Source organism: Ammospiza nelsoni, chromosome 6 (genome assembly GCF_027579445.1).
Source record: "Ammospiza nelsoni isolate bAmmNel1 chromosome 6, bAmmNel1.pri, whole genome shotgun sequence".
NCBI classification, from domain to species: Eukaryota; Metazoa; Chordata; class Aves; order Passeriformes; family Passerellidae; genus Ammospiza; species Ammospiza nelsoni.
In genome coordinates, this window is record NC_080638.1 from 26733015 (window position 1) to 26747342 (window position 14328).

Here is a 14328-nt window from a genome sequence, read left to right on the forward strand (position 1 = left end):
CAAGGCAATCCAGGCCTATGGCATAGCAGGAAAGGACTTCGAGAGGGTAGGAGTGGGAACAGAATTGCCTGTGTGACAGAGAAGGGAAAAAGGCAGGTCAGTTACAGCCCCAGATTTGCAAGCCTTTGTGCTGCAGTGCAAAGCAAATCCCACTTTACAAGAGATACAATTCCCCTCCCATGCGTGTTGGCTAATGCCAGTAAATCACAAAGACTAATGCCAGCACAGGAGGCATGAACTACAGACAGCAACAGCTGATGTTTGTGTGGCCTGCAGGTCCTCAGAAGCATCTGTTTGGAAGCAGGTCTGGGCTCGTGTCAGATGTGGAATGGAGGCACAGCACAGACTTATCTGCGAGAGCTGTAATTGAGTGAGCAGAGATAGCTGCAGTAAAGATACAGTGACAGAAACGTCACCTCGGGTTGTACAAGCCCTCCAGAGATCCCAGCTATGTATTTAATAGTGTTAAGACAGTGCTTAAGTTACTACACTGTGTCACTGCTGGTTTACCTGTGCCAGCTGGATCAAGGCCAGCATGATATACCCACCCAAGCTGCCATCACACCTGCCCACAACACTGCAGATATAAGGTTCACAGCTCAACCACATCTTGGGAAAGGGTTGCCTCTGAACTGCTTCTCACGGGATTCAAACCTGACAACTCTCCTGCTGGCCTGCACACAACCCTCTCCCTCTGCATCAGCTAACAAAGTGGTGTGCAGGCAGCAAAGCCAGAGCAGCTCTGTTCATGGGCCAAGGTATTTTGGATAGTCTGACTTCTGATTTGCTGCCAGTTCTGTGCATGAGATGAGTTACTAATAATTGAAAAACACAATAAAGCAATCCTGGCAGGAAAAAAAAGAAGTGGGTTCACCCTGAAATCCACGGGGAGCTGGTGTGGAAGGTTTGCAGGTCCAACTATGAGAATTCATTTTCTGCTTTTATTATTCCACTGTAGCTTGTTCTGTATTTGAACACAAGTGACAACACCCACAAAAGTAGAGGTGGTGGGCAGGTGATATCAAATCCATTGAAGTTTCCATTCTGGGATGGTGATTCACTTCAGAAAGTGAAATGGTGGCGAGTCCACCCAACCTGTTAATCTTTCTAATTCTCCAGCATGAAATAATGCCTCTGACCTCACAGTGTAAGAAAATATCTTCAGCTGGGGTAATGAATATTGTATTTCCAGCTCCGTTACAGAAACAGCAAAGTGGTGGATGTTTGTGCTGCTACAACTGCAGATGGTGCTAAGTGGGAATAATTTTTAGATGGACAACAAATTGTCAGAGGAGCAGAAAACCTAAATGTTTATAGGCTCTGTTTCCCCCCCCCTCACCGTCAATGATTCACAAAGTGAGGATCACAAAAAAATGCAGACAAAAAAGGTTAAAAAAAAGGCAGAACATGAGTTAGGTCTGTAAAAAGCTAAATAGCAATTATTTGAGAATGATGCTGGCACATATTTGGTTATCCAACAGTTTTGTTAGATCTTTTCCTGAAGGATGGAAGCTCCCATGGCTTTATTCATTGGAGCATCTTGTTAGGTGGAAAGAACTACAGAAGGATATTGCTGCCTGTTCAATCACTGCAGTTTTGTTGTATTTGTATAAAGTGGTATCAGGCTCCAATTTTTTGTGAAAGCATCCAGATCCTGCTTATCACAGCCCAGCAGAAGGGGCTGAAATATTCCCCATTAGCCTAAGAGGAACCTTAATACAACACCAAGGGTCTCCACATCAGAAAAATGTGGGAGTAGCAATGTTGGGGCCCTGCTGAAATCACCATGGCAGTGGTGCCAGCTTTTTCAAGCTGCAGTGTTCCTGGAGCTCTAGACTCTTTGACTCTCTCAACTCTAACCTTAAACCAGAATCAGGTGGTGTGATGATCCTTCCCTAGGTATTTTTGTCCTGGATTCCGCTAAAATTCTGCAGAGTTTGGAGTTTTCTTGTATTCATACATTTTCCCCATAGCTTCTCCCAGTCTGAACAGAGGTCTCCCTTGGGCAGGGAGTCTGATGCTCACTATCTCTGATGACTTGGAATAAGCCTTAAATTGCACATCTATCTGATAACATGGACTGAAATATGGAGCTGGAAAAGGGCCAGTACAGAGTTTCCAGTGTACAGTTCTACCCAGTATACAACTTATTCCTTACCTATTCCTCAACAGTTTCTCAAGAGGTTTTCTTTTTCTCCTCTCCCTCAATGTTGCTGAGACCCATTGGCTCCATGTCCACTTTAGCTGCTAAGTCCTCAACTGCTCCACAGTGCTTATCCAGTACAGCCATTTTCTGTGTTTTGTCTGCAGTCCAAGGGCAGGAAGAATTGAAGGGTCCAGAAATCCATGCAACTGTAAAGCAGGACTAGATAAAAGGTAGAGTGGTCCTCCAAACAACCACTATTCTTCAAGGATGGCAGGTCTTGTATTCCTGCTCCCCATGTGAGGAAACGGATCCTTTGTGTCCCAGAGGACTGCAATGCAGAAGCTTTGGGCATTAAACACCTACTGGCATGCTCAGCTGCAGAACCAAGACCTATATCAAAGTAGCAATAATCCTTCTGGCTCTTCCCCAGTAAAACTGCATCTTAGGCTACCTGGAACTTGTCTGTAGGAAGATTTATGCCTCTGGAGCTGCCCAGCTATCTGAACTACAGTAGTGTAAGAATCTCTAATAGGGAATGTGAATGCCTGCAGGTGGACAGCTACGGACCAGAGAGAAGGTGGTAACTGCAGACAAGACTGAGGGAGGACATTACTCTGCCAGCAGAGAGTAGAATATACTGGACCAAGTGTCAGGAAACACTAATGAAGACAAGGCAAGGACAAAGGTTCTTTCTGCTTAAGCTTGGCAGAGACAACAAAGCTGCAGCGCACTGGAGCACCAGTGCTTGCACACTGCCTGCACCTGGTCTGCAGCCACTCTCACTGTCCTTAGAACTCCTCAGGCAGAAGGGATGGAAGATCTGGCCCTGGGAGGGTGAGAGGCTGTTGCAGAAGCATTCTAACAGCTCCAACACAAAGCAGAAGATGTACCACACCAAAAAAATCCCAAGCCTATCAACCAAATATACAAAAAACTAAACCAAAACCCAAAGATGCTCAGGTTTGAATAGATTTGAACAGAAGAAGATAAATCTCTGGTGACCCCAACCACAAGGGACCACATCCTAACCTGGTGGCAAGCTGAAATGGGTCATATTTGTTCTATATTCCAGATGATGCATTGAAAGCTTTCAAGCCACCCCTGGTTAGTTTGTCTTCAGGATTGCAATAAACCCCACAGTAAGCTGTCATGTAAGATAAGCATCAGATTTACAGTGCAAATTAGTCTCTCAGACAATGGAGCGAGCTAAGCATTTTGTTGGCACAGAGGAGTCCAGATTAAGAGCAAGACAGACAGCAGAGATGAAATACACAAAATAATCAGAGAGACAGACACACTGCCTAAGCAGGGGAACACTTCTGTTCCCTGGAGCCAGCTGCAGCCCATGCTGCTCATGAAAGCTCTTCACAATCTGCAGAGCCCTTTTTCCTCCGTCAATGACCTGGCCTTTTCACGGGTCCATTCAGCTTCACTTCACCCCATGGCAGCTTAGAACAGAAGAATAAGTAGGAGAAAAGAGTTGATTAAAAGGCTCTCCTGTATCAATGCCTGTGTCCTGGCCTGGGGCTGGCACCCCACACAACAGAGGTGCCTCCCCACACTCTCCTCCTTGGCCACCACCACCTGCACTCCCCACTGGCTTCTCTTCCCGAGCAGCGGTCCTGCCCACCAGGGCAGATCTTCTCACCTGATCCTAACAGCATCTATGGATCTATGGGCAGAAATGAGATTGTTAATAACACATACAACTTTCTGTGTTGCCATGACATTTTTCAGGGCTTTGTGCTGCAGGCATTTGGAGAGACAAAATGTGAGCCTGTGCTGGTGCCCAGGACAAACTGCACAGGCACTACTCTTGCCCTCAGCCCCTGCCAGCAGGTGATACAACAGGCAGGGTGAACTCTTTACTTTAAGGACTTGCGCAAGTTGCTCTTTCCTACTGACTTATAAAAACAGCCCCAAGCTAGGAAAGCAGTGTCAGAGAGCAGCACTAGTTTTGCATCTTTCCATTCCTGCTGGGCCCCAGACAAAGCAGCCAGGCTGCTCAGAGGCCTACTAAAAACAGTCAATGTCATCAGTCTGTCCCTCAGTAGATGTGGGAGGAAGGGGTGAGGTCACTAGTTCAAACCTGAATTACTCCTCTGACAGCTACTAAGTGGCCACTGGTTGATTTAGGCAGGTTCCCTCACCTAGAAAAATGTTTGGTCTGGAGGAACAAGCAGGGGGTGGAGGGTCAACTACTCACACAGTTCAGTTCCATCTTTTCTTAGCTCTTTTTTAAGCAACACTGAGGAAGTCATTCTGACCTTTATTGCCTCTGCCCCACTGTGATTGAAAATGTGTGATTTTTTGAAAGCCTTGGTTGTTGAGTCACAAACAAGCATACATGGGAGAGAAGTTTCCAGTCCTGATGTTTCTTGGAGAAAAAACTGAAAGTTTGATTCAAGTGCACTCTTAATGCTCTGAGAACCCCAAGTGGATTATTGTTATTTTTAACCTTGTGACTTTTTCAAGCCTACCTCAATTTGAAATGCATGGGGTTGGCTCCGATGTTTCTCTTCCCTTTCTGTAAAGCAAAACTGAAGTTAATGATCCCTATTTCCTTGTATTGCTGTGCTGTCATGAAGGTTAATTAGGTACAGTTAGTGCAGTGCTTTAAACAAGGAAATTGTACTTGTATCGTCATGACTGGCACTGATTTGATTCCTGTTCCCATTCCATTCTCAGTGAAGACACCAATGACAACTTCCAGTTTATCACTGGACAGGTTTCTAATTTCCAGACAAATCACAAAGATGAGAAGAAAACTTGCCCCATCCCCATGCACACCAGCCTGCTATTGTGGAGCTACACAAGTTTATCCTGCAGCTGAGACCTTCCTTTGGGTGATGCACTCCTTGACTGGCACAAGCAGCTGAAGCAGGCAGAGACCACTCTGATGCTGGGCGCAAATGAAATCTCACTGTCCATCACCTAGCAGGACCCTTCTCCAGAGAATGACCAACACCACCTTCTTCCAAGCCTTTTCTGCTGCTGGAGAAAGCTTAGCTGAATCTTGCAGGTCACATCTGTAACAAGCATTTACATCTGAGAGGAAGGAACTGCTGTTCATGTCCTTTTTGTCATTTTTGGATCGAAGATAGAGATCCTGCAGTGTCACAGGCAAAATGTTAAAGGGAGCGCTACAAAGCGTTTGTTCTTCAAACACTCTGGCTTCTCTCCTGCCATCAGTCCCATGCTGCAGCTGTTGGAAAAGGCTTTGCAGGCTCAGCAGCTGGGCTCTGCCCAGCCCTGCTCTGCCCAGGCACCAAATGCTGCCACCAGCAAACCATGCACAAACCATGATGGCTGCCACCAGCAAAAAGCCTAGAAATGCCACATGGAGTTTAGCCCTGGAGTTTTAAACTTTAACTCTGCAATCAGCAAGACTACTCGTCTCCCTGCAACAGGACGGTTCAGGAAGCTGCTGCACACAGCAAAATGGGGCAGCTGTCTCCGCAGCCCAGCTCACCCCAGGGCTCTTCACTGGCACAATGAGCTTTAATTGTTCCTTGCACATGCCCCAGGAGCAGTATTAACTGCTGAAGCATCTACCCTGAAGCACAGAGAGACAGGGTTCAGGGGGGTAAATGAACAGTGATATGGAGTGCCTTGTTTTCCTCAGCTGAGCCCTGGGTGAGAAGCAGCCAAAGCTCTGACTCTGGAAGTGTGAGGCTTAGTTGGTTGGGAGTTTCCTGACTCTCTTTGTTGGGAAGCTTCGTGTCACCAAAACAGAAACTCTTTGTAAAAACATGGCAACTTCAAACTTTCACTGAAGAAAGAATTCAGGGAGATTGGCCTCAGAGCAGGTAATAACCCATGGTCAAGGGACTTGTCCAGGCTTGAGTCAGTGCAAGGACACTGCCAGCCACACGTACATAAACACGCACACACACACAATGGCCCAAGCAGCAGCAATTTGCACTTTTTTTTAAACTGTTTCACTTTGCAAGAAGAGATACTAACTGGAGGAGAAGCATAAATTTACCCTCTCACTTCCTAAGTGCTTCCAAATACCAGAGCCAGGATCTCCTCTGATAAAGGTCTCTGTTTCTTGAAAAATAGTTGTTCCTTTGCTTTGCCATTCGTTTACAGAGGGTGACTGGGTTTTTTGATCCAGAAATATCTCTTTTATATAGGTATAACATTTTGTCAGGAACAGCTAGAGTCTCCTTCAACCAGGATTTCCTGGGACCCTTTGATTCTTACAAGACTTCAGCTACTCTGGTGCATAGAGATGGTCTCTAATGAAGCTGAAGACAGGATGTCCCATGGTCCAGAGGTAATGGTCTATGTGTTCCAGAAAAACACAAGCGAGCTGCCAGACAGGTAGTATCATCTACTAGAAAGGACATGGATGAGGCAGGAGCCTGGAGACCCAGCTCTGTTCTCAGCATTATTGCTGACAGCTATGTCTCTGCTTCCTCTCCAGGTTCCTGGCTTGTTTCAGCCATGGATGGTGCGACTGCCCAGACAACATGCTGGGGATCCTGCATGACCTGCAGTGCAGTGCGCTGGCAGGCAGGAGTTAATTCCAGCTCTTCGAAGCCCAGCAAGGTGGGAAAGGAAGAAGTTCGCCCTTTGCAGAGGGGAAACTAATGAACACTAACTGGTTGGCCTTGTGGTACTTAGAAACAACCTCCCAGCTCCCATTGACATACTTAGCCTCTCATCTCAGAGAGAAACAAACACACACCAGGACAAAGTTCTCCAAAGCTCGCCATCCTTCTGATGCAGCTCACAAGGGCATAAGGATGAGGATTTACCCTTTCCATAGGCAGCTGGTTTAAGACTCTTTTGTCATTTGATGTAAATATCATCTCTTACTATGGTGTATGGTTGTAAGAAAGATGAGCCCACAGGAGAAAACTAGAGCAAAACTACCAGTGGTGTTGGCCCTTCAGGAAGAAAGAAATCTGGACATTTCCCCTTCCATCTCCATTGCAGTGTCTCTCTCCATGTGGAATAGATACAAAAATAGGCTTTTGCTGCTGGCCAGACAGGTCACTAAAGAGCCTACAGGATGTCTCAAGGCTGCTGACAGAGTGGAAAGATGATCTTGAAAGGCAAGAGATTCCAGCTTGCCGCAAAGAACTGAGCATGGTGACTGCTTCCTCCCTACCCTCACCACCCTCTGGGCCCTGGGCTAGAAAATGCACTGGTGCATTATGGCAAGTATGAACAGCAAGGGAGAGCTATCAGCTGGGCTCCACCTTTCCTGAACTTGTGTTAAAAGCATCAAAAGCGGCCAGCAGACTTGACTTGTTTGAACTTAATGTTCCTGCCTGTCTTCAATTTCCACTTTTTGCTCCACCTACAAGCACTTGGAGCAGTTAAGTGCCTTGCTTAAAAGCTTGGCAAGAAAGAGCACATAAAGCTTCACCAACAGCTCCTTTTCCTTTTGGAGCCTCATCACTGCTACACTGAGATTCTGGATCACAAGGACAGGAATCACCTCTTGCCATGAATATGGACTCTTGAGCCCACTTGGGGATCTGTGGGTGGAAAAGGAGTAATCCAGCAGACTCAAAGATTTTCAGTGGCCTCAAGATTTAAAGGTTTGAGGAGGAGAGCTTTCCAACAGAAAAATTTATTCGTTGCAAATAACCCTTCCTAGCATTTGCGCCCAGGATGAAGAGACCATCTTTTTAAGCTTGCTCTTTGACCCATGCTAGCTCAGCTCTTGTCAGGGCACATCACCTCCTCTGTCAATTCTGTAGCAGTGGTTGCACATTCTTCACTGAGCTGCTTTCAGCTGCTTGTGATAGTACCTGACACAAAAAGACCACAAATGAATCAGAGAATCTTGTTAAACAGTCTTGTTAATTCAGCTCTGATAAAGACACAGGAGAAAAAAAAAATCAATATTTGTAAAATGAAAAAGGACAAAATCCATAGAGAAATAAAGGTAATTTTCACGGTGCTATGAGGCCCTTACAAACAATGGAGAGCAAATAACATAATCCAAGCTTATGTAAGAAACAACTTTTCTTCCATGCTCCAGTGCTACCCAGTGGATTTTAAACAAAGGCAGCTCCGTTGAGCCTCCTCAGTCCAGTGAGGCTAAAACTCCTTCCCATGACAGTATTGCTAACTCACAATTTATCAAAAAAGCACATGAAGTTAGGTCCCAACAGCAGTTTGGGGAGAAGCACAGGAGTGAGACTAACTAACAGGAAGGTGCTCTAGGCTGCCAAGATCAGACATCAAAAGTTTCCTCTATTTTTTCACAAACTACTGTGAATATGTTGTGTATTCTGCCACTATATTATCAAAGGTTTAATCTCTGGAAACACATGATTGTAACTTGAGCATTATACAGCTGAGATATCCAACCATTTATCAAAAAATATTCCTAGTAAAGTTGGGAACATATCTTGCCTTGGTAGTAGGGAAGGATCCAGGTCAAGACATTTCCTCTTTCAACTCCTGGAGCAGTTGAGCAATGGATGCTGATGCTTTTCAGCAGGATGGGTGGCACCAGTGAAATATTCAGAAATCCTGCATTTATTCTGATTATGTGTTCCCTACTCCTCTCCAAGGCACATGGAGGAATTGAAGAAAAAATGAATGGCAGCTCAAAAAGCAAAGGCACAAATTTTAAGTGACCTTTGACTCAAAGAAATGACCCATTCACCCCAGAGGCTATCCAGGGATCTTTCTGTCTATCCAAAGGATAACAAGGCAGCTAAGCTAAAAGCTGCATCCTACAGAAGCAGCTGAGTGGGGGATTTATGGGGGAGGTACAGATATGCTCGCCTGCTCATGCTCAAGTATGCCAGGAATAGGCAGGATAGACCTTTATTATTCTGCTAGAGGAAGGTATTTGATGGCCTAGTCTCAAAAATTCAGTTTCACATCTCAGCTGACAAGGGGAGAGCACTGCAGTCATGAGTGGGCAGGTATGGTGCCTCTGGGAGCAAACAAGCAGAGCATCCCTCCCCCACAGCCAGGCTGAACAGAGAAGGACGGGGACTCATCCATGTCTCAGACTATTAGATCTATTCCAGTGCAAAAATCATCCCCCAGCTCTGCACCCAAACCTCTCAGTGTCCCCTCACCCTGTCACTTCAGAAAGAGCCAGCTGGCGCTACCTGTTTCCTCAGTGAGCCCATCACCTGGAAATCTCAGCCTGGAATGCATAAATTAGAGCTAGCACTAACACTGCCCAAAGAGACATCAAACCTTGCCTCTGCACTGCACAGACAAAGAGCTGCTGCTTAGGAACACGGTGTGACAGTTCCCTTTGCTTCCCTCCATATTCATGTCCTTTCACTTTCCAGGGCAGATTTCAACACAGCACAGCAGGGATGCTGTGCACACTTGGCTTTCGGATGGTCACTGAAGGGCTCTCCCTGGTGCTGCAGGTAAATTGGACTCATTTGATACTGTGGCAGGACTGCCATGGAGCCAGGGTCCAGTTTGGCTCTCAGAAATGCTAGGATATCTAGGCCTCCCTTGAAGATTAGTGCTTCATATAGTTGGAGGAATATCTGGAATAAGAGAGACTCCTGCTTGCCGCCACAAATCAGTCCCTGCACTCTCATGGGAGGGCCTGATAAACAGGCTGTGCTTTGTCTGAAAGGGAGGAGCCCCTATGCCTTTGGCTTTATCCTGAGCCAGTCTTGACTCTAGCTTGAGATATCCCCTGTCACTACGTGGAGAAGACCAGTTGACCATAAAGTAGTAGAATCACAGTGTATGAAGTGAGAAAGCCCAATTCCCTCTCTTATTCTGATTTTACTTCTCCTGAAGAGTTTCTGCAGTGCATCTCTGTTGCACTAGGAGGGGGAATATCAAACAATCTCCTACCCATTTCAGCAAGACCTTCCCTTCTCAATCCCCTCAAAGATGTCCCTTCAGTCTGATTAAACCAGTTCTGAGCAGGGATTTAATGTATGATCAGTTTCAAAAACATTACTAATACTTCTGCTCTCATTTTCTTTAACAATTGCCAAAAATCTTCCCATATGCCTGACTGGGATAGTGATGTGCTGCAGAAGGCTGAAAGGCTGGAGAATCCCAGATCCCTCTGGATCACTACCCTTCTATGGTATCTACCTGCTGTGAGGCAAAGCCAAGAAAAGCCAACTTGGCTGTCAGAACAGGGCTATGTGAAAAAAAAATCAGCAGCACACCTACAGCAGCCTTTCAGGCCTTCAAGTTAAGACATTTACTGTCTTGATTCTGTGATGCAGCCCAGCCTGGCAATGCTGTCATGCTTCTACTATTGGGAAATTAACAGCAACATTACCTTCCTCTACTGATTCCCCTAAATTTTCTTCTGCAGTTCTGTACACACAGGGGAGCAACAGTGCAGAACAATTGATTCCTTTAAAAATGAGGGAGCATCCAAGGATGTTTTCAAGTACCACACTGCAGAGCTGCAGGATCTATGTATCAGGCTCTTCCCAGATTTCACATAAGGATTTCCAGCTCAGCTTGTGGTCCCCATGCAAGCACATGCTACCCTCCTTCTTGACAGAATAAAACTTTTGAAACTCCAGATCCCACCATGCCACACTCTAGCTTGGCTAGTGCAATCATTGCAGAAACTCATTTGCACCTTTATTTTCTTCCCTTTGTTTCCAATCAGATGCATATAGGGAGTGACTGGAGTGACATGAATCTAATCAGAGGCTGATGGCACATCAGAAATCCCATCAAGCTCTCTTCCAGTCCCAACAAGCTTTCCCCTGAAACAAACCACCTTGTCTTGGCTTGGAGAACCCCTGTGTATATTGTGTTCCCAGCAGGGTTTCTTAATGGGCTCAGTAGTCAGAAACTGAATTTTACAAACTACAGACAAAAAACCTCTCTATTTGAATATCCTCTAGCTCTTGGTGTTTTTCTAAAGCTTTTCCCTACCAAAACTAACTCTGTATTGAGGGATTCCAGGCAGAAGAATCTTAATTTTCCAACAACACAGAGCCTAAATGGCCTAGGAGCCCCTGCACTTGGCATTTCATGCCTGCTGTGCACAAGCAGAGCTCAGCAGGTGTTGGCTGGAGGGAGTCAGGCAACCTCTGCAAATCCCCTGCTCTCCTGTCAGGAACACAAGTGGAAATCACCTCCTGACCTGCACCTGAATGATGCCACCAGCAAGAAGAAGGAAGTGCTGGAGGGGCTGGAAGCCTCTGGCCCCAGAGAGCAGCTGGGAGGGGCAGCAGGGTGGGCAAGCTTGCCAGTGCCAGAGAACCAGCCAGCCCTGCCTGGTGCTCCAGAGGAAGAGGGGCACTGCACACCCTTGGTACCTCCAGCACCACAGGAGGCAACTGTGGCTCCTCTCTGTGTGCCAAGCAGGCAACCCAGAGACTCTGGCACAAGAGGGAAATGCAGCCACTCCTCAAGCTGCTGACCAGGAGACACTGACAGAGACTCCAGCACAAGAGGAAAATTTCACTGCTCTTCAATTTATTGAGCAGTAGTCACAGACTGAGGCCCTGGCACCAGGTGCTGCAGTGAAGCCCTTCTTTCTGCAAATGCTCTCTGAGGACAGGGCTGGGAAAGGCACTGGCCCACAGAGTGGCCACTGGGTGACACATCTCACAGGAGCTCTGGCACATCTGGAAGAGGCAGAGAGCTCCCTGGGCCCGAATCAAACATTCCACCTCATTCTGGATGGTGTTAGCACAGACGAGGTGCCACTGTTCTGCTGCCCAAGTTGCAAGAGAGGTCTCCACATTCTCCCCATGAGGTAAAAGGCACCCAAGAGCAGGCCAAGAGGGACCTTCAACTTGGAAAATCCAAATTGCCATCACTAAAACTAGCCCAGGCTGCAAAACTTGCTACTCCTAAATGCTGAGTCCTGTTTCTGAAATGGACTAAAAGACACTCGGCCTCCAACCCCCAACTTCCAGACTGATGTTTAAGAAGTTTTTATCAAGCCTCCTGAGGCTGCGTTCAAGCATCCCTCCAGCTTGGGGCCATCCTGTGCACGCACAGCTGCATTCTGCCAAGCACTAAAGGCCTCTCCTCCCCTACAGCAACAACTTGGCTGCCCATTCCCGAGCTGGCTGATGGCAGTACCTGGATGCCATCCAAAGGCAGTAAGTTTCTTGCAGCTGAATATGTTTAGTCCCTCTCCTAGGGCATGCTCTCCATTACATTGCTATTGTTTATGACCCCAATTATCTCCCAGAAACTGGTCCTTGCCTGCAGTTAATAACCAAGGCTAAGTGATCAAGTGTTAGGGCTCAGGCAAACTGGTTGTTAGCTTCTCTGTCAACCAAGTTCAGAGTCTTTTACTGCTATTAGAAACTCAGATTAATGATGCATAACAGAAATGAACTCTCCAGTGACACAGCTAGGTGAGGTTAGGAGAGGGGGAAAAAGAATCACTCCTTTTACTTGGAGGTGTCAGCTAAGCAAGGAGGAGATGAGCCACCCTTTAACTCTCTTCTCATCCCCCTGATGTCTGGGAGACAAATATCAAAGAATATCTCATTTTGCAGAGTACTTTTAACTTTCTTAGGATCTGGATCATGTAGGCAGATTTGGAAGTGAATGAGCTCACTGACCAGAAACTGCTTTCAGAAATGTACTAGATTTGCATGGCAAGCTTTTGGTAGCTGGGGTGCTACAGGGCTGGCTCCTGTAAGAGGCTTCCAGAAGTATCCCTCATGTCTGACAGAGCCAATGCCAGCCCAGTATGAGATGGATCCACCACTGGACAAGGCTAAGCCCACCAGCAATGGTGGTAATACCTCCATGATAACACACTTAAGAAGGAAAAAAAAAAATATTGTTCAGAAGTACTTGTGGCCAGAGAATTGAGAATATGTGAGAGAAAGAACTGCACAGGCACCAGGGTCAGTGCAGAAGGAGGGGCAGGAGGTGCTCCAGGAACCGAAGCTCAGATTCCCCTGCTGTCCGTGGTGCAGACTTTGGTGGGGCAGCTGTGTCCCTGCAGCCCATGGAGTGGGTGCAGAGATCCTCCTGCAGCCCCAGAGGATCCCAGGCTGGAGCAGGTGGATGCCCAAAGGAGGCTGTGCCCTGCTGGAAGCCCAGGCTGAGAGGGGCTCCTGGCAGAACTGGAGCACCCAAGGAGTGAGGAGCCCGTGCTGGAGCGGGTTTGCTGGTTGGACCTGTGGCCCTGCGGCAGATCCAGGCTGGACACTGTTCTTGAAGGACTGCAGCTCATGGAAAGGGACCCACACTGGAGCAGTTTGTGAAGAACTGTGGTTTGTGGGAAGGACTCCTGTTGTAGAAGTCTCTCCTGTGGGTGAGACCTCACACTGGAGCAGGAGAAGCATCTTTCCCCTAAGGAGGAAACAGCAGCAGGAACCACATGATGAACTGACCATAATCCCCATTCCTGTCTCCCTGCATCTCTGAGGGGGAGAAGGTAGAGAATTGGGAATTAAATTAAGCATGGGAAAGAGGGAGGGATGGAGGGAAGGGTGTTATAAAGATTTGTTTTACTTCTCATTATCCTACTTTGATTTTGCTTTGTAATAAATTAAATAATCTCATCATGTTGAGTCTGTTTTGCTTGTGATGGTAATCAGTGAGTGATCTTTCCCCATCCTTATCTCAACTTGTGAGTTTTCATTATATTTTATCTCTCCTATCCTGTTGAGAAGGGGAGTGAAAGAGAGGCTTTGGTGGGCACCTGGCATCCAGCAGGGTCAAACCACTACAAGGGACCTCTTCCAAACTGTGATTCCTACCCTAATATTTCAGAGTTCCAACAGTTAACAAGGGCTGGTGAATTCTGCAAGTCCCTGAAGGGCAGGAAAGCAAGACTTCACTTTAGGAAGAAAGGCCATATAGAACAAGCATGCATAGAAAGGAATCTCGGGTTTCCAAGGGAGATCTACACCCAATGACAGATGCATTATTAGCCTTTCCCAGCCTACTCCTCACTGGTTCATCTGTAAAGCAGCCCTCCAACAACTCCTCAGAAAACTGTAGTTTCAATCCAGAAAATGCTGATGCTGAATCCCTTTCACAGATCTTTCTGAACATCAATGGGACACCATCACCCTTGTGCTTACAGGGGCCACTAGGTGTCTTACAGGACATAATTTTCTCAAGAGATTCACCAACTTCTACCCATAAAGTACAGAAGCCTGACTTTGGGGAATTACCACTATGGCCTTGGTAGTCGTTTTGACCCAATCCACACAGAGACACACTGAGAGTACCAGAAAAATAAACCCAGGCAGTGCAGCTGGGCA

The 14328-nt window shown here is 46.7% G+C and overlaps 1 protein-coding gene across 1 annotated transcript in view; it reads right to left on the minus strand.

Moving 5' to 3' along the window:
• The window catches only part of LOC132074730 (transmembrane protein 263-like), a 199642-nt gene that overhangs the window by 5002 nt on the left and 180312 nt on the right, over nt 1-14328 (minus strand). The gene's annotated exons all lie outside the window — the stretch shown is intronic.